The 23,163-nt window shown below is 44.8% G+C and overlaps 1 protein-coding gene across 3 annotated transcripts in view; it reads left to right on the top strand.

The window, feature by feature from the left end:
• The first annotated feature begins 10,307 nt into the window (after positions 1 to 10,307).
• Positions 10,308 to 23,163, top strand: part of DAB2 (DAB adaptor protein 2) — a 48,428-nt gene continuing 35,572 nt past the window's right edge. For all 3 annotated transcript variants that reach the window (XM_081133132.1, XM_081133131.1, XM_081133130.1), the window contains exon 1: positions 10,308 to 10,528. The gene's annotated coding sequence lies outside the window, so the exon portion shown is untranslated. The remainder of the gene's footprint in view (positions 10,529 to 23,163) is intronic.

Raw genomic sequence — 23,163 nt, 5'->3', positions numbered from 1 at the left:
TGCATATCTCTCTCCTCGCTTCAGTTAACGGCCTCCGTCCTTGGTGGACTTGGCTTGCATCATTACAGCCTCTGCCTGTCCCTTCACTTTACCTTCTTCCCTCTGTGTCCAACTTTCCCTTTTCTTATAAGGACACAGTTGTTGGAGTTAAGGCCCATCCCCATCCAGTAGGACTCAACTTGACTACATCTGCAAAATTCCTATTTCTACATGAAGTCATATTTACAAGTTCCAAATGGACATGAATTTTTGGAGGACACTCTTCCACCCAGTACAATGGTCAAAAATATTCTCCTTGAGATGACATCTGAGCAATATCTAAAGTAGTTTGGGAACTCACTAGTCATGAATCTGGAAAAAGACAGTCCAGGCAAAGAGTAGCAAGTGTGAAGGTCCAAGATGCGAATGGGCCTGGTGTGTGAAGCGAGGGAGGGAATGGAGGATCCGTAAGAGCAGCAGTTACAAAGGCAGAGGGGGTGGAGGGCAGAGCAGTATTGCCTCGGAGACCCTTTCGAAGAACTTTGGCTTTGACTCTGAGGGAGATGGAGTTATGGAGTGCTCTAAACAAAAGTATGATACTGTTGTACTTTGTCATGGAATCACGGGCTGCTATGTTGACAATAGACTGTGGGAGGGATAAGAGCGAACATGGTTATTCTGATAATTCTTCTGAGAAATGATGATGGTTTGGACCACACTAGTAGCAGCAGAGGTGGTTAGAAACTATCAGATAAGAATAAAACATAAAAATGTTCGAAGTTGCTTCCATCAGTACTTATCTACTATCTTATCAAGCATTTTGTCACCTGTCAGTGTTCATGCCCAGACAATGGAGGCAAGAACCAAAAGTTGAAGAATTCTTTTGAGAAAATCTTGAAGTGAGAAGAGTCTGCCCATTTCCTTTTTCTCAGCTACCATAGGGCCTGATGTTTGCCAGGAATTTGTTATTTTACACCCATTATTATATCATTTAATCCTCAAAATAAACCTGCACCACAGCATTGTGTTCCATTTTACACATAAGAAATTTAAGAGTTAGAGAAGTTAAGCAATTTATCTAACCATATGGATAGTTAATCATGGAGCCACGATTCTAATTTTTATATGCTTCATCTTTATCCCATGTGATTTTCATTGTACTACAGTGTGAATTAGGAAAACAAATGTCACTATTGTATTTAAGTATCTAATCATTGTGGTCCAGATCTTTTTACTTTTTTTAAGGCAAATGAGTACTTTTATTTCTTGGCCACTCCTTTTCCCTGAAAATGGTCCAAATCCTTAAACACCATGTTCCAGAGAGATTTTATTTGATATTCTTCATTTATAGATAATTGATTAATTGATTTGACTGATTATTACTGACCAGGAATATTGTGACAAGAGAGTCTTAAGTAGTCAACATATCAGGAAAGAAAAAGGCTAGAACCTGTCTTATAACCAGGGTGTGCTAGAGCCAGCGCCGGTGCTCTTAAGAGCTAATTGTGCACATCTCACATTCAGTGACATCACATGGCACTTTGAAATAAGTCACGGTGGGAATGTTAGCCCATGCAAATCGGCAAACACTATAAATCAGAGCTTTTATTCAAAGGCTCAGTTTACCAGCATACTAGTGCCTATAACTCAGACTCACAACAAAATATAATGGTGTGTGTGTGTGTGTCAGATGGAGAGAGAGTAAGAGAAAGAGAAGAGACAGAGAGCGTTATCAAATTAGTAGATGAAGTTAATGTCTATTAGTTTAAAATTTACCTCAATATAAACCAAAATAACGGAAAATGTCTACTTGACAGATAAACACATTTGACGTTTATGATTGCACATTTTCTGGGTGGCCTCAGCAAAATGACTGTAGGACTTATGCATTTTCAGCAGCAGCTGCAGAGTTCGGGACAGGTTTTCCCTCCACCCAAAGCCCCCCCAGCCCCCCCAACCCCCCTGCTCAGCACAGCCCTGCGGAGCCCCCCCAGCCCCTCCTAGCCCACCGGCGCTGGCGCAGGCGGGGTTTCTGCAGCAGGTACCCTCTGGTGGGCTCGGTTCTTGCCCAGAAGGCTGAGGCCACAGGCATGGGGCTGAGGCCCACCGCATGGGTTTCAGGAGCTTCGGCTCTCCTCCCAACAGAAGCCAGTGACAGGGTTTCCTTCCCTGGGCTCACCTGGAGGAATGTTCTGTCCCCAAGGAGAGAGGCTGAGAAGCAGGATCAGTCTGAACATTAATCAAAGGAAATATGATGTCCTCTCCCTGGGAAAAAATCCGGGTAGCTCCACTGAGATGGACTCATTCCACCTGAAAGCCAGGTAGCGGTTATTTGAGAATTATTGGTTATTTGGGTCATTCCCATAACTTGTATCTTCCACCAACATTTCTTCCAGAGAACAGCGGTTTATGTCTTGAGCCAAGACACGGTACCCACACGCCTGCCACCCCTCCACTTCTCCCTAGATCGCTCTGACACCTTTCTCAGAGACTCGCTCCCTCTCAGCGGCCCTTCATTGCCCCCTCTCAGCTCTCTTCTCCCTCTCACCGGCCACCGTCCAGGTTTGGACTCTCAGGACGGTCATGAGGACTGCGTAAGTTATAGCTGTAAAGAGCTAGAGGAGCACTGAATAAAGAGCCATAAAAGTGGAGCGATATGCACCTTTGTAGCCTGCAAAGGGGGAAGTGACCAGCACGAGGGAAGCTCCTTTTCAGCTGTTCTTGCTCCTTTCAAAGGAAAGCGCCATCCGGAATTTCTGCGTCATTCCCGTGCATCTGTACGTTCATTCAGATGAAGAGTTGTGTCTCCCGGTAAGGAGAAAACTTTGGTTTTCACATTTGAACCCTATGGAAAGGGCATCTTGCTTTATGTGTTCATCTGACGTTTGTCCTGCCCTCTCCGCTCATGCCCGTTGGCACAGCGGGTCTGGGTCGTACCTGCGTGTCACTGCTGTTGTCGTTGAAGGATTCCCAAGGGACGCGTGCGCCACCACTCACGTGTCCGCTCTGCCATGGACACTTGCCTGCCTCTGCTCTTTGCTGTTCTAAGCATTCTCAGATGTATTTCTGGGCAGGTGAGTTCGAGTTTTTTAGAAGTGAAATTGCTGAAGCTTAGGGTATACGTATTTTCAAATTCACTTTTAAAAACAATTCTTTTAAGACATTCAGGCAAACTCACATGATCATCAGCACCCTACTGTGTGCTAATGACCCCTGCAGGTCCTTTAGACGGGTTAACAGTTGAGCTCAGAGTAACACTGGGAAGGAAGTCCTGTTACTTCCCTCACTTTGTAGGAGAAGTTTGGCAATTTTCCTCCGATCACACTACTGGTAAACGATGGAGCTGGGATTTACACCTAGACACACTGGTTCCAGGGTTGTGCTCAACGCAAAATGAACTATAATTAAAAAGCTGAGATATTCGGACCAAAATGTACCATAAGGCAGTTAAACAGTTTTCACTGGAGGTGGGACTTCACATAACCCAGCATGACCTTATCCTAACTGATTACATCTACATGGACCTTGTTGCCAAATAAGCCCCATTCTTAGGTTTCAGGCAGACAGGAATCTTGGGGAGACACTGTTCAACCCAGTAGAGGACCCCTTTCTACCGCTGTGGCCAAAGACAGGAGTCTAATCTTTTTTTGTGTGTAACTTGTTTTTTAAACTGTTTATTTTTAAACATTTTAAACTTAGAGAAAAGATACAAAAGTAGCATAAGAGTTCACACATACCTTTCACCCAGCTTCCCCCAATGTTAACAGCTCATGGAACCAAAGTACCATGATCGAAACTAGGCAAGAATATTAAGACAAAACTGTTGGTTAAACTGCAGACTTTATTCAGATTTGACCAGTTTCTCCTCTAGTGTCTTGTTCTGTTCCAGGATTCGGTTCAGAATCCCACATGGCACTTCCTCTTGGAGCGTCCTTAGGTTTCTATCTGTGACAATTCTTCACTCTTTTATGACTTTTGAAGAGCACTGCTCAAGTCAGAAGTGGAATGCCCATTAATTTGGATTTGTCTAAGGTTTTCTCATGACTGGATTGAGGTTATGCAGTTTGGGGGCACAAATACCACAAAAAATGATGTTGTGTCTTTCTCAGTGTATCATATCCGGGGGTATGTGATGTTGATGTGGCATTTGCTGGTGGAGAGGAGCCCAGTCTACCTTCCACGTGACAAGCTTTTGGATATTTGGAAAGAGCTCCACTCTCCATGGACTCCCCTCCCTAACCAACCTCACGTGCCCAAGGTGTCTCTTGCCCAGGCTACACCTGCCCATTTGAGTCAGGCCACACGGGCAAAGCCCTCGGTAGTGCTCAGTCCCCAGGAAAGTTCCTCACTGCCCCAGTGGCCCTGCTCTGGACAGCTTTCCACTTGCCAGTGTCTTTCACATGAAGGGGTCTCCACAACAGACGTTTTTCCCGGGTGTGGACAGACCAACACAGGATACAGGGAACCCCGAGAGCTGTCATTAAGCGCTGCAACTATGGCTGGGCCACAACTGCATGAGCCAAACGTTCTAGATCATTCCCGGAGAGTTGAATAATAGCTCTTGCACTGTCCCTATCTCTGTAAACAAAAGTAAATCAAGGATTCTGCACTTATATTTCTTAATTTTTAGAAAAAGGACTACTTGCCCTAACCAGCTTGACAATGATGTTGTGAGGACACAAATATCAGATTGGTACAAAAGACTCAGATAAAATCCTCAGATAAAAACTGATAGGAAGAATTTAGTTGTACACCCATATTGCAATGGAATTTAACCTTGTTTATGTCATGGGGTCCTTTGAGAATCCAATGAAATCTATGGTGCAACTCCTCAGAAAATGCCTATAAGCATGGGTACACACACATGCATGAGCTTCAAAATAATTAGGAGGTTAAATTCCCCTGGATGCCTGGCGTGTTTTATGTCCATTCTCTGACTAAGAATCGATTTTGAGCCTGAGCATTAAATGAGTCCAGCAAGTAGTCCTTCATTCACAAGTGGCTGTTCAGTCTAGAGCGGAGCCTGTTAAGCTGGCCCTGGCTCCCCGGGGCAGCGCAGGGCCATAGCTGGAGCAGCGTGGACACCTCTCTGGATGGAACTGAGTGTCTGTGGAGGGTGAGGCACCTTTCTCAGCAATAACAAGCAGATCTTCAGAGTAAAAGAGGATGGTCTTTAGCACCCATTTTTTTCATTTTCTGCCCCCCCCCCCCGCCTTTAATCTCCCCATTTCGACAGACATTCTCTCATCTCTCTCTGGCAGAATGAACTTGATCCATGAAAGTGATCCTCACTAACACCTTAGGAAATCAGGGGCTGGAGCTATCCCACATAAGGGGCCAGCCTTGGGAGAGTCCGCTACAATCAGAGCAGCACAGTTATCTAAACACAGAAATTACTAAGAAGGGAGTGTCTGATATTGGGGGTATAAATAATTTGGGACAAGAATGCCTTTCTAGTAATAATGTTTTTTTGCATAATTTTTACATAATTTATAGTATTTATATAGTCTCAAACTTTCCAAAGTCCTCTCAGAAACATGACTTTGTTTGCATCCCACCAAAAGCCAAAATGGGAGGGGAGAACCAGGAATGCCCACTTTATAGACAAGGAAATTGTGTCATTGAGCAATGATGTAACTTATCCTCAGTTAGTAAGAGATGCGGCCAGGACTATAACCTGGACCTGATCCTAAATCTCACTTTTCTTTGCTATATCATGGAGGCAGTTGTGTGCATAATATACAGTTTCAATTTTCCAATGGCCCCTTTGAAGCCAAGATGTAGTGTGACTTAAGGAATAATAGAGGATTGTCCCAGGAGGTGGGAGTCCTATAATCTCTCTTTCTAGGTAACCTTAAGTCAGCTGCAGGTTGGGGTTGACAGTCACCTTCACCTGCTCAAAAATGGGAGGGGGGGGGAATCTGTCATTGCTCTTACCGGTGCCACCACCAGAGCCTGGACACTGGGGCTGCAGACAACCAAAGGGAGAGAGAAAGGCTAGTGTCTAAGGACAATGGCACCTGCCTCCTTCCTCTAACCTTGTGGTTCTCCCTGCCACACAGTTCTAATTGCTGCTCAGGGAACAGAATGAGTGTCCTCTGGACCACAGGAGAAATGCAGTGTCTCTCAGTGTGGTCCCCAGACCACAGCATCTGACTCTATGGGTTGTGCTGGTGAAAAGCACACATTCCCAGGCACTTCACACCCCCACCCACCTACCCTCACACTTTCCATTCCAGGTCTCAGGGCTGGGCCCAGGAATTTGTCCTTGTAGTGAACTCGCAGGAAGTCTGTTGTGAACATGAAAGTTTAAGAACTATTGCTCCAGAGACGGAGTTAGAACTCGAGAACATCGATGAATACTCACTTTTGAAAGACCTTGTGGAAAACACATCGATGAAAGCTATTTTATGGGATTTCTTTGACAACTTTTCTCTTTCCTTATCTTAAAATAATTTGGTGCGTTTTAAAAATTGTGCAAACCTGTGTATATATCATTTCACTTAGATGTATAAATGTGATCTATATCCGCATACAAGCTCTTTTCATTTCCTTTCCCTTTTTGCACAGTGCTCACCCTGTTCCTCTCTGCTGACTGCTCTGATCCCCATCAGGCCTCAGTAATCTGTACTGCAGTCCAGTCTCTAGTCTCCTTATAATCATGCATCAAACACACATACACAAACACATGTCCTCAAACCTATAGGGAGAGGTGTTGCTTTCGGTATTACTAGAATAGAAGCGTAGTTTACATTTTTTCTATATCTTGCTTTTCTCACTCAACAATACCTAATCAAAATCCTTCCAAATTACAAGGTTGAACTCCAATTTATTCCTTCAAAAGATTGCGTGTGATTTCACAGTACGGATGAATCATAGCTTATTCAATCATTGTGCTCTTGACAAACATCATTTGTTCCCAGGTTTCTGCTGCTATGGACAATGCAACAATTAACATCTTTGTATTTTATATACATATGTTTATTTCTAGGGGATAGATTTTTATACATAGGATAGAGAACTACCTGTGTTTGCTAAAATAATAATTAATATTAGTATTTTGCAGGTTATAGTACTTGTATTTTAATAAAATTTTCCAACTTGCTTTCCAAATAAGATAATATTTTAACCACTAATTCATATGAGTATTCTTTTTTAACTTTATACTTTCATTATAAAAACTTATGTTGGTAAAAAAAATGTATTTGGTTATATGAATGTATCATATTGAATTTTTAAATATTCTTCACTTTACAACATTTCAACTTTTCAAGTACCTTTTGAGTTTTACCAATATTTCATATCACAAGCAAATAATAAGTATTGAGTTCTGAGGTAGGATACAGGTATGACCAAGAAAACAAACAAAAGCAACTACCAAACCAAACAAAAGCAGGATGGCCCCAATGGCACTACCCTCCAAAGATCTTAGACTTTAAGTTTTAGATAGATGGGTAGATAGATAGAGAAAAGCCTCTGATATTTGCCCTGCCTTGCCAACAGCCAAATCTGGTAGGGCCAGTTTCTCTGCGTCTATAAATATGCAGGACCTCTCAAGGTCAAAGAACATTTTCTGAGAACAATAGCAATTCTCTTCATGTTTTCATGACACTGAGGAGGGGGAAGAGGGGAGATGTGACCTTGCTAGATCCACAGACTTCAGCCAGTCCTTGCTTGATCTGAACATCTGGAAGCATCCAGCAAGTCATCAAGGTGCACAATTTACCTATTACCTATGACCAGGTCCAAAGTGCCATTTACAGCTCATGGGAAATGTCAAGATTAAAAAATGGGTGTTTAAGGGAGACAAAAGCAGTAGGGAAGGAGGGTAGAAGGAGGTCTGGAGAAGGGAGAGAGAAAGCAGTAGATCTGGGAGCTAAAAGGGGGAAAAACCAGCTTAATTATGGAAGAAAAGACACACACAGAGGATAGCTCACGCAGGCAGAGTTGCTGTGGAAGCACATTCCAGGAAAATCTTAAGAGATTACTTTAATAATAAACCATGCATTCTTCAGCAAGCCATCACGGGATTAACTACCCCTTTCCTAGGCTGGGAATGCAGTCGTCAGTTTTCTTTTTTCCCTTCTCCCTCACAGTTGGGGTTTGTGCACGGGGGAGTCATGCAAGGACCAGAGTTTTCAACACTGCATTGAATTTTCCTCACCTTAATTTTCTAAACATTCATTTCAGTGATGCTGAGCAAAGACCCCGGTTCAGGCAGGGTTAACGTCCGGGTGGGTTTGGCTGGGATTCTGCAGCTTTCGGGGATTGTTCACTTCAGACCTATGGAAAAGTGGACAACTCCAATGGAACAGGAGACTGGGTTCCACCAGGGATAGAAGGGTTACATCAGTTTTCTTTCCTTTTGTTTCTTCCCCCCTCGTGTGAGCAGGACACTGAAGTACTGCCAGAAGCAATATCAGCGCCTTAGAGAGTAAAAATGCACTTCAAATAGAGCTCTCCCCTCGACTCCTCAGGCTCCTGCGGATGACAGAGCTGTCCATCTGAAGCTGTATGTGCGAGCCCGCCACTCATAAATGAGCTGTTTTCATCAAAGTCCTTTCTGCAAACTGCAGCTCATTGCAGATGAAATCATTTTCTTCCCCTGGCTTCGCAGACAAATCCTTTCCATTTGGTGGGGTAGAGCAAACATAAGTTAACATTTCTCAGCAGGAGTTTTTGGATTAAAAAACTAGGTTGGGGTGTTGAGAAAGTATTACATATTGAGGGTTCATAGAGACCCGTTTTTGTTTTTGTGTTTTTTAATTGCCAAAGCCTTTATTTGCCTGAAATCAGCAGCTACTTAGCCTAAGAGGTGAACCATCCCACTGGAAAGTCAAGGACTGTGTCCTAGGATGTGCTAGAATCAAAGTTCTCTGCGTAAATGTTATAAATACCATCTGAAGACGAAAGCTGGTATACTTCTTGTCTTTCACACAGAGTCTTTTTTTTAAAATAATAGCAAATGACATCAGAGGAATGTTGAAAGCTGTCAGTAAAACCCTCCCGTCCCACACCCTAGGTGTGAGGGGATGACAGGTGGCAGACATAGTAGAATCCAGGAGAGGCCGATTCTCATGTCCCTGGCTGGGCTGCTCTGTGCCCCAGCACCCTGCTTGTTCCAAGTCTGACCTGCTTGAGAGCAGGGGCTGCCACTCACATGGAGCTGCCCCAAATTACACAGCGGCTTCGCAGTCGGGGCCAGGCTTGGACCACAAAATACATCCTTGGTGTCCCATGAGCCCGATTTGAACCCCCAGTTTCCAGAGGTAAAATGCAAATGCACTGTGTGTTGCATGCTCCATCAAATCAATAACCCCTTCCCATCCAACTCACAGTGTGGCCTTTTCACATTCAGTACACACTGTCTCCGACTTTAAAAAGGGGAGATGGCATAGGCACGATTTTCAGGAGAATAGTCTCACGATTCTTAAGCACCAGAGCTTCTGGGGCATGTTTTGCAAGTGTCCATGGCTTTAGAATATGGGAAAATGAATTCCCAGCTCTTTAAGGTTCACTAAGATATGCCCCGGAGTGCCTTCTGCTGCTCCCCAATATTTTCAGATTCTTTATTCTTCATATTTCTCATTGGTCACAGAGGTAGAGGAAATGCTACGGAAATCAGTAGAGATAAAGTCACGTTATGCGTCCACACAGGTATGTGCACACGCACTGCGAGGGGAGCCAGTGTATAATCAGTTTATATCAGATAGATGGCTTATTTACATAGGCTATACAGACACGAACACTTTTGTTTATATCGATTTCATAAAGGAGTATCGCTTTTATAGCTGTATATACAGGGTTATATTTCATACATAAATACAGCGAGTTTTACATATACACACACACAGACTTCCCACGGACCTGAGTGCACCCCCATCTGCAGTGGAAGAGACCCCCATTCCTTTAAAGGAGGCAAGCACAGGGTCAGCGGAAAAACAGCAGATCTTAGCTGGGAACTGCCTCCTGCCAGGAAAAGTCAGGCGTCAAGGCGGCCCTTTGTTCGCGGAGACCCAGGGGGTTGGGAGGGCTTGTGCGCCACATCACCCCAAGCGGCAGCCCGGGCGGAGGCGGCGCGGGGTAGGTCGGGGTCCCATCCCTCCCCGCCGACCCTCCCTTTCCTGTCCTGAGGTGCCCCCTCCCCGGCCCGGCGGGGCCCCGCGGGCGGGGGTCGGCCCCGCGCCCCGCTCCCCCCGCGCCCCGCCGCCCCCGCGCCGCGCGCGCCTCCGCGCGATCGCCCCCCGCTGGCGGCGCTGGGGCGCTGCAGCCGGTCCCGGGCTGGCCGGCGGGCGAGTTAATAAACAGTTAAGTTTGGAAGACTCCGCAGACACGTTGAGGGGGAGTTACCGAGCCCAGGCAGCAAAAACATCCCGGCGCATTCCTGGGGAGCCCTCGGCTGCCAGCATCTGATTACAACCATATCTGCCGGGAGTGGCCGCCGAGGCTCGGGCGGCGGCTATTTAAGCGCGGCGGCCGCGGGGGCTGCGCGCTGCCCGGAGGCTCGGCGGGCGAGTCATGCTCGCGGCGCAGCGGCGCTAGCTGGCCTGTGAGTAGCTTTCCAGCCCCCCTCCCCCGGCTCCATCTAGGCGACCTCCTTCCCCTCCTTCGCTGTCCCCCCCCCCCCCCCCCCGCTTCGGGGCGCAGACGCGGGGCTGTCGGGGCATCTCAGGGCCGAGATTTGGGGGAGCGGCGGTGCGCGGCCTGACATCCCAGGAATGCGTCCCTGGAATGCGTTTACCTCCGGGGTCGGGCTCCAGATGTGGGGCCGGTGACATTGGCCAGCGCCTCCCCTTTGTGTGCGCGCCGCGCGGGGACGCGGGGGCGCCTGCCCACCGCGGGGGCAACTCCTCCAAGGCTGGTTATTTTTGCCCCGTGACAAAGGCCGGGGACCGGGTCTGTGCCCTGGAGAAGCCTTTTCCCCCCCGGTGACTGACAACTTACGGCGTTAAAAATGTGAACCTTGTCTCGCATCCGCATTAAAGTATCTGCCCAAGAAACTGAACGAACTTGTTTTAAACCCACGGCGCCCGGCGCGGCTGGCGAAAGGGCGTTTGCCTGCGGGCGGCCGGCCGGGACCCAGGAGGAACCCCAGAACCGGGAGAATGAATGGGTTAAAGCGGGCGCCCCGCCGCGTAGCGGGTTTCCTAGCATAGAGCCGACTCTGTTATTTGTGTCTGCCGGCCTTTCTTCTGGACTTAATTCTGAGCTTGGAATCCGGGTCCCCCGTCCGTTTCAGCAGGGAGCTAGCTGGTGGAGTCCAAAGGGAAATTTAACTGGATTAAAAACACTTAAAGAATCTGGATGTTATCTCCACCCCAGCTCCCTCTCCCCTCCCCTCTCCTCTTTCTTTTTAGTTTGTGTTTGGAAGGAAGAGAGGCGCTCTGTAAAATGAGCAGAGCAGAAATAAGCTTCCAGACACATGGAAAGACTTAAAAATTATGGAGGGGAGACTTCATGAATAGTAAATGTTGTTATTGCGCTATAAAGCGACTTAATGAAAAAATTTCTGGCCCTAATCAGGCAAAGGGGGGGTGGGGGGGGTGGGGGAGAAGTAAGGGGGCAGAAGTAACTCAAACCGAAGGAATGGCAGGGAAAGAAGGCAGTTACAAAAATGCCTGCAGGACATCTGATAAGGCGCTTGGAATGGCTTTGATGGGATGTATCCTGGACCTCTCCCCACACCAGAGCATCTACTGGCTGTTGGGGAGGGAGGATCTGGCGGGGATGGGAGAGCATTGCAGCCACCAAATGGCCTGTCTCCACGCTGGGTGACAGCTCCATGAGTGTTTCTTATACCAGCAGCCAGACCTTGATTAGGCAGCTCTTCTCTGGGCCTGGTGCCCGCCCACCCCAGGTTCTGTCCCTCTCTTGTTGAAGGCAGAAACGCCTCAATGACACTGTAAGAAAGCATTTACTGTCTTGAGAATTCAGGAGTATTTGGGATTGAGCTCTCCTTAATCTTTGGGGAAGGACCTTTTGGGTGAAGTGCTGGGTATGTGGCGGTAAACAATGCCACACGACGTAACGCTGAGTGTGCACTGTGGGCCGTCTAGAGAATGTACAAAGGAGACCTCGTGGTGTTTTCCGATGTGTGTTTCTGGGACAGATGTCTTCTTCTAAATTCTAAATCAGTTTTCTCCTAAAGCGGACTGGATTATTTTTCCTGTTGTTGTTGAATAGCTTAACTTCTCCCTCTCCTTCCCCCTGCCATCTCTGTCCCTTCTTATCTGATGACTGCCCTAGAAACCGTTTTTTTTTTTTAGCTAGGCCCTCCTAAGTTTTAATGTGTGACCAGAACAGATAGATGGCAGAGAACGTCTTCCAACTTTGAACTGTGACACATATGTAGCTGCCAGTCTCGTGATGACACAGTTGATCTTCACCTGAGGGCATAAGGAGGGAAGGCAGCCACAGCACTTGATAAAAACCTTGCCCAGTTTGTTAAAGACAATCCAGAGTCTGCATTTCCACTCAAGACTTCTTACAGCTTTAAATTCAAATGCTTATGCATTAAGCTCATTTGTTGCCTTGCCTAAAAGGTTGAATGGATTTCAGTCACTTTGTTGGGTTGAAGGGAATTGCCTTGAAGACACTCGTTGGCATGAAGGTGGTAGTGGGACCTCTGGAAGCTGCTGTTCAGCTGGTTGGGGGTGATATTTACCGGCCTGCTTGGCTGTGCCTGTTACCTGAAGATTAGGAGAGCAGGAGAGCAAACGCCTTGCTGAGTGGCTCCTGGCTGGCGGGAGGCTTTGTGGAGACGTGGGTTCTTGGTGGCTCAGCCAGAATGGTACAGCTGCTCCATTTCTAATTCTGCCTTCACACGTCTGTGAGCCTGAGCCTGCCACCACCGAGATTTTCAACCTGGATAGTTTTGAAGGCTTCATGTGTTTCTCTTCCTCAGCGTCTTCTGACTTGAGGATTTAATTGATGCTCTTCTTAAGGACAGAGCTAAGATGCTGAACCCTTGAGAAGGCTGCTGCTGACTGAGCTCCCCAGGGTGTGAAGTTGTCCTCATGGTCCTCAGAACATTCCTCCCCAGGGAGCAAGGCCTGAAAGCAGACTGGCTGGAGAGGTTTCGGTAACTGACCTAACACACCAGGTTTCTACCCTCCAAGCAGAACCAGCATGAGAACTAGACTGGTAACATGCAACACCCGAGGGACAGGATGTGGTCATTTAACATCTTCCCCGGTGCTGCTTGTGACCCTAACGTTGAGCGTGCCACAGAATTGGTCAGAGGTAGACCCAAATCAGAAGAAACAGCTGTAGCATCGGGGAAACCGAAGTCATGGGAACAGTTCCTGACTCTAATGATTGTGTGAATCAGAAGGGAGGCAAGTCTCCTCTTCTTCAAAAAACATGCTGACTTCTGATGAGGGGAACAAATGATGCTGAGTGTGGACACACAGGGCCAGCGCATGCCAGCTTTTGCCCCCTCCCCGCCCCCCCCGCCCCCCCCCCCCCCAGCATGATCCGGTAGCAGTTTAGGGCGTGGATTCTGAGGTCCCATTGCCTCCCCTGGGCTCGGTTCGAATCCCGGCCGCAACAATGCTGCTTACCTGACCTTGGGCAAATTGCATAACCTCTCTGTACTTAAGCTTTCTGATCTGGAGAAAAGAATTGCACCTACCCCTGGGTTTGCTGGGAAGACTTTGTCTAACATGCTTAAAATACCTTATTCTGTCGGACTTAGACATTTATGTTTTGTTTTGTTTTTGCCCCTTGAGCAACTGAATTATGTTATCTTTGTGAGAACTGAAGACAGAATGGAGAATTTCTTTGTCAAAATTGGACACTGCTTGTCTACCTGAAAGATGTTGATCACTCAAGCACTTAATGTTAACCAAGCCAGAGTGTTTGCTGTGCTCGCGCCAGAACAAGCCCGAAGTTACTCTCTGTTCTCTGCCCAGAAACCTGCAGTGGGGTTTGGTCAAGCTGACCTCCTCTGCCTCCTTGAAGTCTCCCCCACCCCACTCGGAGTCCCTACAGGGGGGCAGCCCTTGCCCTCAAGCCAGCATCAGAGCAGAAGGAAGCAGGAAGGGAGGGAGCGTCTGTGCTAAACCGAGGGGCTAGGCTGGAAATAAAAGGTCTCCCGAGTGCAGGCGGCCCCATGCTGTCCCTGCCGCATAGCTGGGCAGGTTGCCATGGTTGTCCCCCTTCCAGGACCCTTCTCCTGCCTTGGGAGGAAGCCTGGCCTCTAGGGCAAGCCAAACCTGAACCCATTGCTTCCTGGTCTAAAATGCAAGTTAGTTTTTTGTATGAAGTGAGGTAGAATCTTCTCTCTACCTGCGTCATCTTTTTCCTATTCTCCTAAACTTATTTGAACCCTACTACTTACTTCACTGACTCTTAACTAATTCTGACATCATCAAGAAGATAGCGAAAGATTAAGGCTTATGAAACTTCAGGAACATGAATCTGTTGCCTCAATATAGAAGCAGCCTGGCAGTTTTGCTCTGTTCCCATAACATACAACTCAGGGCAAGTGACCTTTAACTGCCTTAAACTGGTAAGAATTCTGAGCGAATGGGGAGCCTGGGTGTGTGCGGCTGCAGGGAACTTGCCAGGAGGCAGAAGGCATGAGGGTTGTCACGTAGATTTTTTTTTTTTTTAAGTAACCACAGAGTAAAGGGAGCAGGTAGCACAGAAAGTAATAATCCTGGGAAATCTAGCTTTGAAACACTGCACAACCTGGGAGAGGTTTGGGTGCGGGATGTGGTTCAAGGTTTTCCCTGGGTGAGAAGCTACCCTATTTCTCCCTGGCAATGCCATGCAAAGTGTTGCAATGACATAGACTTGGGTGTTTTTGTGACAGATGAACTGCCATAAGTTCTCATTTAACAATCAAGCGAGTTCATTCTTCCACGTTGGGCGCTTGGTTGGTGTGGTGTGTACCTCACAGCTCGAGAGAACTCATCTAAGGCAGCGGTTCTCAGAGTATGGTCCCCAGATCAGCTACGTCAGCATCGCTTGGGAACTTGTTAAAAATGCAAATTCTTGGTTCCCATCCCAGAACCGCTGAACCAGACTCTAGCACGAGGGCCCATCCAGCTGTATTTCAACAAGCGCAACGCATGATCATGGAGTAGCTTTCATAATTCAGTTGTTTTACAATTCAGTTGTTCAGTGGAAAGCATAACAGAGTATCTGAACTCCTACAGTCATGGACATAATAAAGCCAAGCATTGAATAGAGCTCAGTTTAACTGGATCTTGGGAGCAGAAAGGTGAAAAGGTACAGACCTTGATATTTTCCCTGCTATCTCAAAAATCGATGTGCTCCTTAGCTTTATACTATCACCTCGTTTCCAAATCCGTTCCTCTCCTCTGGGTTTTTAAAGAGCATAATTAATCTCCATTTATTAGGAGACTGTCCCAGTTATTTCTTTAAAAAACTATTCCAGTAAACTAGATCATTACCCTAGAACCAGATGGTTTTCTCTAACCTATAAACTTTTTATTTTGTTTTTCATGCCATGCCCAGAGTGCAGATGAAGGCCTCTCCATCATGGTAAATGAATCTACTACACTTAGTTTTTATAGAGTTTTATGGTTTATGAAGTAATGTTCCATTCTCCCGTTTGACTTTCACTTTAAATAACTTACGGTAGAAAAGGTATCTCCATTTTTTAACTCTAGTAAGGTCGGTAGATATAAGCTTGCCCTAGGTAGTATCATTAAGTGGTAGAGCTGGAAGTCAAGCATGAATCTTTATGACCTGAATCTTGGTGTTTATCCGAATATTTACTAAGTACCTATTATATGAAGTATGTACTAGGTTGGCAATGGAGGACCTTCCAGTGAGTAGAAATTGAGAAGAAAGTCTACATCTTATGAAGCAAAGAATGTAGAATAGAGGCCTGCCTTTCCTTAGACATGCTACTCAATGTCTCTGACCTTCAGTGTCCTCACCCACCTTGCAAAACAGTCCTAAGAATGACTGGTGTTAATGAGAGACTGATGCTTAGCAGAGATCATGCCCTTAGTCTGAAAAATACCAGGATGTGATCTAGAAGTAGAGAATTGGAAGTCTGGCTTTGAGGAGGCAACATAAGTTATGGGTTAAAAGCTTGGGCTCTGAACTGCAAATGACTGTTCACAACCCAGCATTGTCATTTAAGACAAGAGATATAACACCTGAGTCCCATTTTATCCATTGGTAAAATGAGCTGCCTCAAAATTCAAATGAAATGGGACGTTATTAAAAATACTTCCTCAGCTCGGCCAGTGTAGCTCAGTGGTTGAGCATCGACCTATGATCTAGGAGGTCATGGTTCAATTCCTAGTCAGGGCACATGCCTGGGGTTGCGGGCTTGATCCCCAATGGGGGGCATGCAGGAGGCAGCCGATCAGTGACTCTCTCATCATTGATGTTTCTATCTCTCTCTCTCCCTCTCCCTTCCTCTCTCTGAAATCAATAAAGATATATTTTTTAAAAATAAAAATTTAAAAATAAAATAAAAATACTTCCTCGGTGCTGCTACTTCAGAAATGTAGCTGCTCCAAAGTACAATTCCCTATGTAGCTAATGGAGCTAAGCTGATGTTAACAAATGGTCTTGTTCTCATTGTGTGTGCGCTTCAGGCAAGCTAAAACCTAGAGATAAACACATGCAAGCTGAAAATTAGGAGACGGTCTTTCCTCCATATCTTGAGACTATTAAATGTAAGGGTCAAGCAGGAGAACATGGCGATGCTTTCTAAATCAGCACAGGCACACAAGTGTTAGCTCTAAAGGTACCATTGAAATCTCATGTGGGCAGGACAGTGATTCCTCCTGAGGTCCAGAGTTAATCCATACCCAAACAACTGGAGAGTGACCAATGCCTCCACTAACTGTGTCCGTATTGGATGTAGCTGCCCTCATAGTTCTAAACATTTCACCCAAATGACCTCATTTATTTTTCATATCTCAGGTGTCCTACTAGGAGGCCAAGACCTGTTCTAATCTTTTGTAATATGTAATACAGATGCTAAAGTTCCTTTCGTTACCATTTAGTGCACCAGAAATAAGCCAAATGTGTCTGAACCTTTGTCAGGGGGCTGGCATACTCATATGCCCCTGAAGAATGCTGAACCAGTTTGGCTTTGGGGCACGATGCTAGTTGGGACAGGAAATGTATAATTGACCTCCAGATCAGAGGATCAGAAGTCAGAACGGTACACATAGTAGGTACTCAAATATCTGTCCTTTAAAAGAATGTCTCAGCTGTGTATTAGTTATATCAACATTGGGAGGGTGGAGGTTATTTCTCGTTTTGGATTTTTTTTAACCTTTGCCCCTAAAGTCAACATCTTAAATGCAACCCCATTTCTGAAGGAGAAAACAAATATGTAACTTAGCTGGTTGATAATAAGGAGATTTAATACTGATTTCTGCCTAGACCAAGGGTCAACTGTAGCTGAGGCTTTTCAGAAGCGTACATGTACTTGACTTGAAATGGTGATTTTCTTCAGTGTCCGAGCTGGCTTCTGAAGGATATCTTGATGCGTAGATGCGTGCTTAACTGCCTGGTAACTGTTCTCTGGGATTTCTGATTTATCCGACTGGCCTAAGGTTCTCAATGACTAAAAGTTGGTTGTAATTAAAAGTTGGATGGAAATATTTGCCTAACACCTGCTGGTGGACACACAGATGTCAACAATTGCTGCCTATAAGAAATTTCGAGAAAATGACAACTACTCAACTAGCATATGGTTGTATCAAAAGTGATACAGAGTAGGGTCCAGAGGAAAAAAATGACACCAATGTGATAATGGACTTGGCCTTTAAAGGAGTGGTGGAGGTCCGATCAGAAGAAAAATGCATTCTAAGGAGAAGCACATAAGCAAATGTGCGTCCAAAGAATTAGAAGCCTGGCTTTGAGGAGGCAACATAGGTTAAAGGTTAAAAGTTTAAGCTCTGAATTACAAATGACTGTGTTTGTAACCAGTTTGGCCAAGAGAAGATACAGATAGCAGAGAGGTAAGAGGTGGTATCTTTAGAAATGAGAGATGGATGGCACTGAGCCTTGGGTGTCCGGGCAAGAACTTAGGTCTTTATTCGCTAAGCAGTAGATCTCCCTGTTACATCAGGAAGCAAGATGCCGAGTCAGATCAGTGCACCTGGCTATATCGGCAGGATGAGTCTGAGGGGAGATAGATTTCTTAGCAGTTCAAGAAAAACCAGTATTCCGTGAGCAGCCAGCAGTCAATGTAGAGAAAAGTTTGCCTAACTGGATCCTAAGGAGCAAATGGAAAAATGTATCCCCTCATGTTGAAGTACACTGCTCTCTGCCAGCCTGGGTGGGGCTTGGGAAAGCAGGACAAATGATTCTCTGACCTCAGAGCTTTACAGAGTGTGGAAAAGACTGGACATGCACCTGAGGGCAACAATAGGTCATGGCAACTATAGGAAAATGGTAGGGCTGGTGAGTGGGCAGAGAAGACTTTCCCAAGACGACACACCTTGAATGGACTTTGAATGACAGGTAGGAATTCAAGAAGGTGAAGGCAGTAAGTATTATAGGTGTTAAGGGTAGGAAGGGAACATGAGAAAACACGGTGCGTGTGTGTGTGTGTGTGTGTCTAGAGTAAATGGAAGAAATTAGCTTCCCCAAGGAACAAGTGGATATCTATATCTATATCTGTATCTGTATCTGTATCTCTATATCTATATCTATATCTATATCTATATCTATATCTATATCTATATCTCTCCATACATATACTGCTATACTGTGCATTCTAATTGTGAAGGGCTTTGACCCTCAGGTTGACAGTGAGTCTTGGAATTGAACCCTGGTTCCTGGTTAATACAGAATCAGAAAGGCCATGGCGTCTGACAGGACATCACTACAGCGAGTCAGCCACCCATGTAGGTCAGGTACAACTGGCGTCTCTTGCAACTTGATTCTCATGGAACCTTTTGAGAAGATGAAGGAAGACTTTATCCTACAAAGATTTTCTTTACCTCAAGTGTTCTAAATATATTCAAAAGTACTTATGCCATGTGTCTAGAAAATATCAAAATAACACTGTAATATGAGTTGGCTAATCGCAAGGGACAAGACTGTATAGCTTATTTGGAAGCAGGAGCTTGGGGTGGCAGTGAGGCAGGCTGGGGGGAATGCTGGAACTGAGAAAAAATTGATGAGGAGGAAGGAAAGGTATAAAAATAAAGGGTAATTATGGAAATAGAGGGTCAAAGGTTTGCTAGTCTCAGGAGACTTGAAGAGTCTAAGATAAAGCCTTAGCTTCGTGCTAAGCTACAGACGATACTGTAGTGGGTCTTTTAGGTATATCCCTACGCAGACTCACTTTCGTAGTTCTGTTTTCAGGTAGTAGATGGAGATATAAATGTTCGGTTTTCTGTACAAGAGCTCTTTAATAGAAACAATGGCTGCAACCATGTCCTGTTTTAGGATTTGGACTCTTAATACCTCCTGCAGCCAACAGTGGTTGAGGTCTTTCTGTTGGGGGTGATAATAAAGTCCATTTTCTCTTGAAGACTCACATTAACCAAGAGCCACCTGATATTACCTTGCTAAAGCTCTTTCAACTAGCTAGTGCTCCTTCAATAATCAACACCACGACTGGGCGTGGGAGGGGGTGGCGAGTACACTTTCATAGTATTGCTTCATTTAAATCTGCGATTCAGCAGTTTGGCCAGATCTGAAAATGAAACTATTGTACTCTTAGAAAATCTGGCAATTCAAAATGCCAAAGAACATGTTTGGTTCTAGAATATAAAGGTTTGTGTCATCTCTGAATTTCTCCCCCTTCTGAAGTGTGAAAGCTGAATGCCAAATGAGCATAGTGTTTCTTTCTTGTGTTTATGAAAACAGTGTTGATTCAAAACTTCAGATTTTAAGGTAACTTTGCAGGAAGCGTCATCTGTTTTCTTTCATAACCTAGCATATCATGCGATTCCTCCCTCCCACTGGCTCCATCCAGCACATGGACACTCTTCCAGATTGCAGTATGGTTATAGGAGACTCCTGAACATTAAATGTACATATTCCCCCATCTAAAGAGTGTTTCAAATAGGTGTCATCATTTTAAAACGGTCTGTTGAGGAGGTTAATTGAGCCCTTAAGACAAAATTTGCATCTTTCCATGGTTGATATTATTAAATAATTTAGATCAAATTCCTTGCAGTATGTAGCACTAATTTTGCTCTTATGAGACATTATTAATGGCCATGAAGCTTTCTACTCTAATCAGAAACATTTTCTCTAAAGCACTTAGTTGTAAGTATTCTTTGCTCCCCTCTCTATACTGTAAGCCCCTGAGAGCAAAGACCATGACTATTCTGTCGCTGTATACCCAGCACAATCCAATGCTCAGCACACAGTAGGTGTTCAATAATCAATAACCAGGTGGCCAGGTGAATGAATGACTCAGGCTACTCGTTTGGAATGTTAATTATAAGTTTTTATTATAGAGTAAGCAGAGCGGGAAACTTCAGCTTGCCTTATCATCTGTTATATAAGTAAACCAGTTCTGAGTCCCTTTTTTAAAAAAACTTTCAGGTTATTTATAATGAGTAATATCCATATGTTCCTCTAGTTTATATCTGCTCAGGGCCTGAGAAAAGCAGACAAGCTGTTACTGAAATTCTCCAGATGGTGTGGTCTTTTCAAGTCCTTAGTTTAACTTCTGCCAGTGGAGTAGTCAGCAGCGCTCATGCATCTATCTACCTGTCCCGATGGGATAATCACCTGGCCAATAATCATAATGGTGCATAGTTTCCAACCTGATATTTCATCCAAGGACAACTCCTTCTTCTCCTTCTGTTTCTCCTATTTCAAGATACTCACTAAACTGGTTACTAAAGAACTAATAAAAATTGAGGAAATAGATGAAACCTTTGGCTCAACACTGGATAATTAAGGTTATCATTTTGACTTAACACAATATCTGCCCAAGTCAAAGAAGCCTGTGTTTTTAATTTTGCATGTGCAGCTGGGTTGTAGGTAAAGATGTGATGTCCATTAGGCTTTTAAAATGCTTAAATTAGGCTCACAGCTCATTATTGTCTGCACAGACGCCAGTGGGCCCAAGAACACCAGTCTGGAAACCAACAGTAGACCACACCCTGATCAACTTTCAAAATCCCAGCGTAGAAGTTTCCCAGCCCTGGCGGGTGGCTCAGTTGGTTAGAGAGTTGTCCCTTACACCAAAAGGCTGTGGGCTCGATTCCTGGTCAGGGCACATACCAGGTTGGGGGTTCTCTCTCTCTCTCTCTCTCTCTCTCTCAAATTAATAAAAACAGATCCTTGGGTGAGAATTTTAAAAAAAAAAGAGATTTTCCAAATCTTAGTTATCATTTAATTCAAAACTTACTGTTCGTTTTTAAACATACCAACAGCTTTTCTTAATAATTTTGGATTGTTAAGTATCAATTAATGATGACGGTGAAAAGCTTACTGTGGGCAGCATCCTGTATGCTCTCAGACATGTTCACTTTGTAGGTTCTCTTAGCCTTTAAATGTAATTTCATGTAACTGAACCTAGAGTCTCTTTGTGTGTGTACCTTTAGCCCAACTTAGATTGTAGATTTACCTCCATTTTAGATATTGCTGACAAATTAGCATATCTCTAAGGAACTTAATTTATAAAATTCAGAAAGGCACATGTTGCTCTAATATCACTCTTTTAAATGTGGAAGAAGCCGACACCTCCCTCTCGCCCTGCTTCCACACTTCAGGTTGGCATTGTCTTGTTTCTGATCTTTCTGATCTTTCAGTTATTATTTGGGGAAACATATGAAATGGGAAAATGCTATATATTCTGCTTGAAGCAAGGAGTTATAATGATGTGATTATTTTAGTCAATAACTGCCTTTTGCAAAAGATGTTCCTTTAGGAGCTCATATTTCAAAATATCATTTCACTTATGTAAGTTTTTATAAAACTGATACAATGGAAATTCTGTTTTTAGGATGGAATGGACCTTAGGATGAAGGTTATGAGACACAATGGCCTTTAACTATTTTTAGAGCCACCTCTAGGACACTGTTTATTTGAAGTTTGAAGGTCCCTGATCATCATAGCTTGGCAAGATGGGATAACCTTGACTCTGACATTTGAGATTTTTAGACCTTAACCTTTCAATTAAAAGGCTTTGTTTCCAAAAGATTAGCCAAGAATTTAAATGAAAGCAACCAGCAGTGTCAGATCACTCAAAGTGGCAAATTGATGCAACCACCCTACTACAAAGCCATCTGACCCTTTGATGCCAGCTCTGAACATGATTTGTCACCACACCGACCTCCACACCATTGCTCAGAACCTCAAAGTGTTCCCAGTACCATCTAGACAAAATAAAGTTCTGTAAACCACTCTAATCCCATCTGACCCACCCTTCAACATTTTCCCCTGGCATAACCCAGCACGGTCCTGTATTCTAGCCAAGCTGACAAAATATCCTTCGGGCGCTGCTATCAGTTACTCCTTCCCAAATGTACTTTCTGGATAGTGCACATATCGCCTGTCTGAAGAACTAGCCTAGTTCTCTCTTTCGCACGTGCTGTTCTGACAGAGAATTTAAGAGCTCACATGTTAGACCCATGGGGCTTTCCGTGGGCTGCCGAACTGTACTTGAGCTTCCACTCCTGTCACGTAGGGATGATAATACCCTCCCCATAGGATCAAACGAGAAAGTCTTGACAGCCCACCTGGCCTATAATAAACATCCAATGCATTTAACTTTTAAAAATATAGCATTCCTTCTGTGATTCTGAGAAATCTGTTTAAGCCATTCCCAACCCTGCCCTCCCAATCCACTTGGCTCTCTTTTGAGCATTTATCACTTTCTGAAAGACTATAATCCATGTATGTGTTTCTCCTGCTAGCGTGTAAACCCTATGAGGAAATAGATCTTTCTTTTGCTCACCAGCACTTCCCAAGCTCTGGATGAGTGCCTGCACATAGTAGGGATATAGATTGATTACATGAACTAACCTGCTGGCGCGCTGATCACTGGCATTCAGGGGCAAACTTTGTTTCCAATCTCTAAATTAATGGCTTTGAGCAGGTCAAGTACCAAACCCTATGCTATGAACCAAAAAAGGGCTATGAATACTTGAAGGTGTTTTAAAGTTTCTAATAGCATGGCTTAAGAGCAAAACGTAGGGTAGCCAATGACTTACCATTTGCGTAGTCATCTGGCTGGGCAGTGTGAGATAAATGACATACTCT

This window comes from Miniopterus schreibersii (assembly GCF_964146895.1).
Source record: "Miniopterus schreibersii genome assembly, chromosome: 3".
NCBI classification, from domain to species: Eukaryota; Metazoa; Chordata; class Mammalia; order Chiroptera; family Miniopteridae; genus Miniopterus; species Miniopterus schreibersii.
Note: the sequence above shows the minus strand (reverse complement) of the source record. Positions and strands in the feature narration are given on the sequence as shown.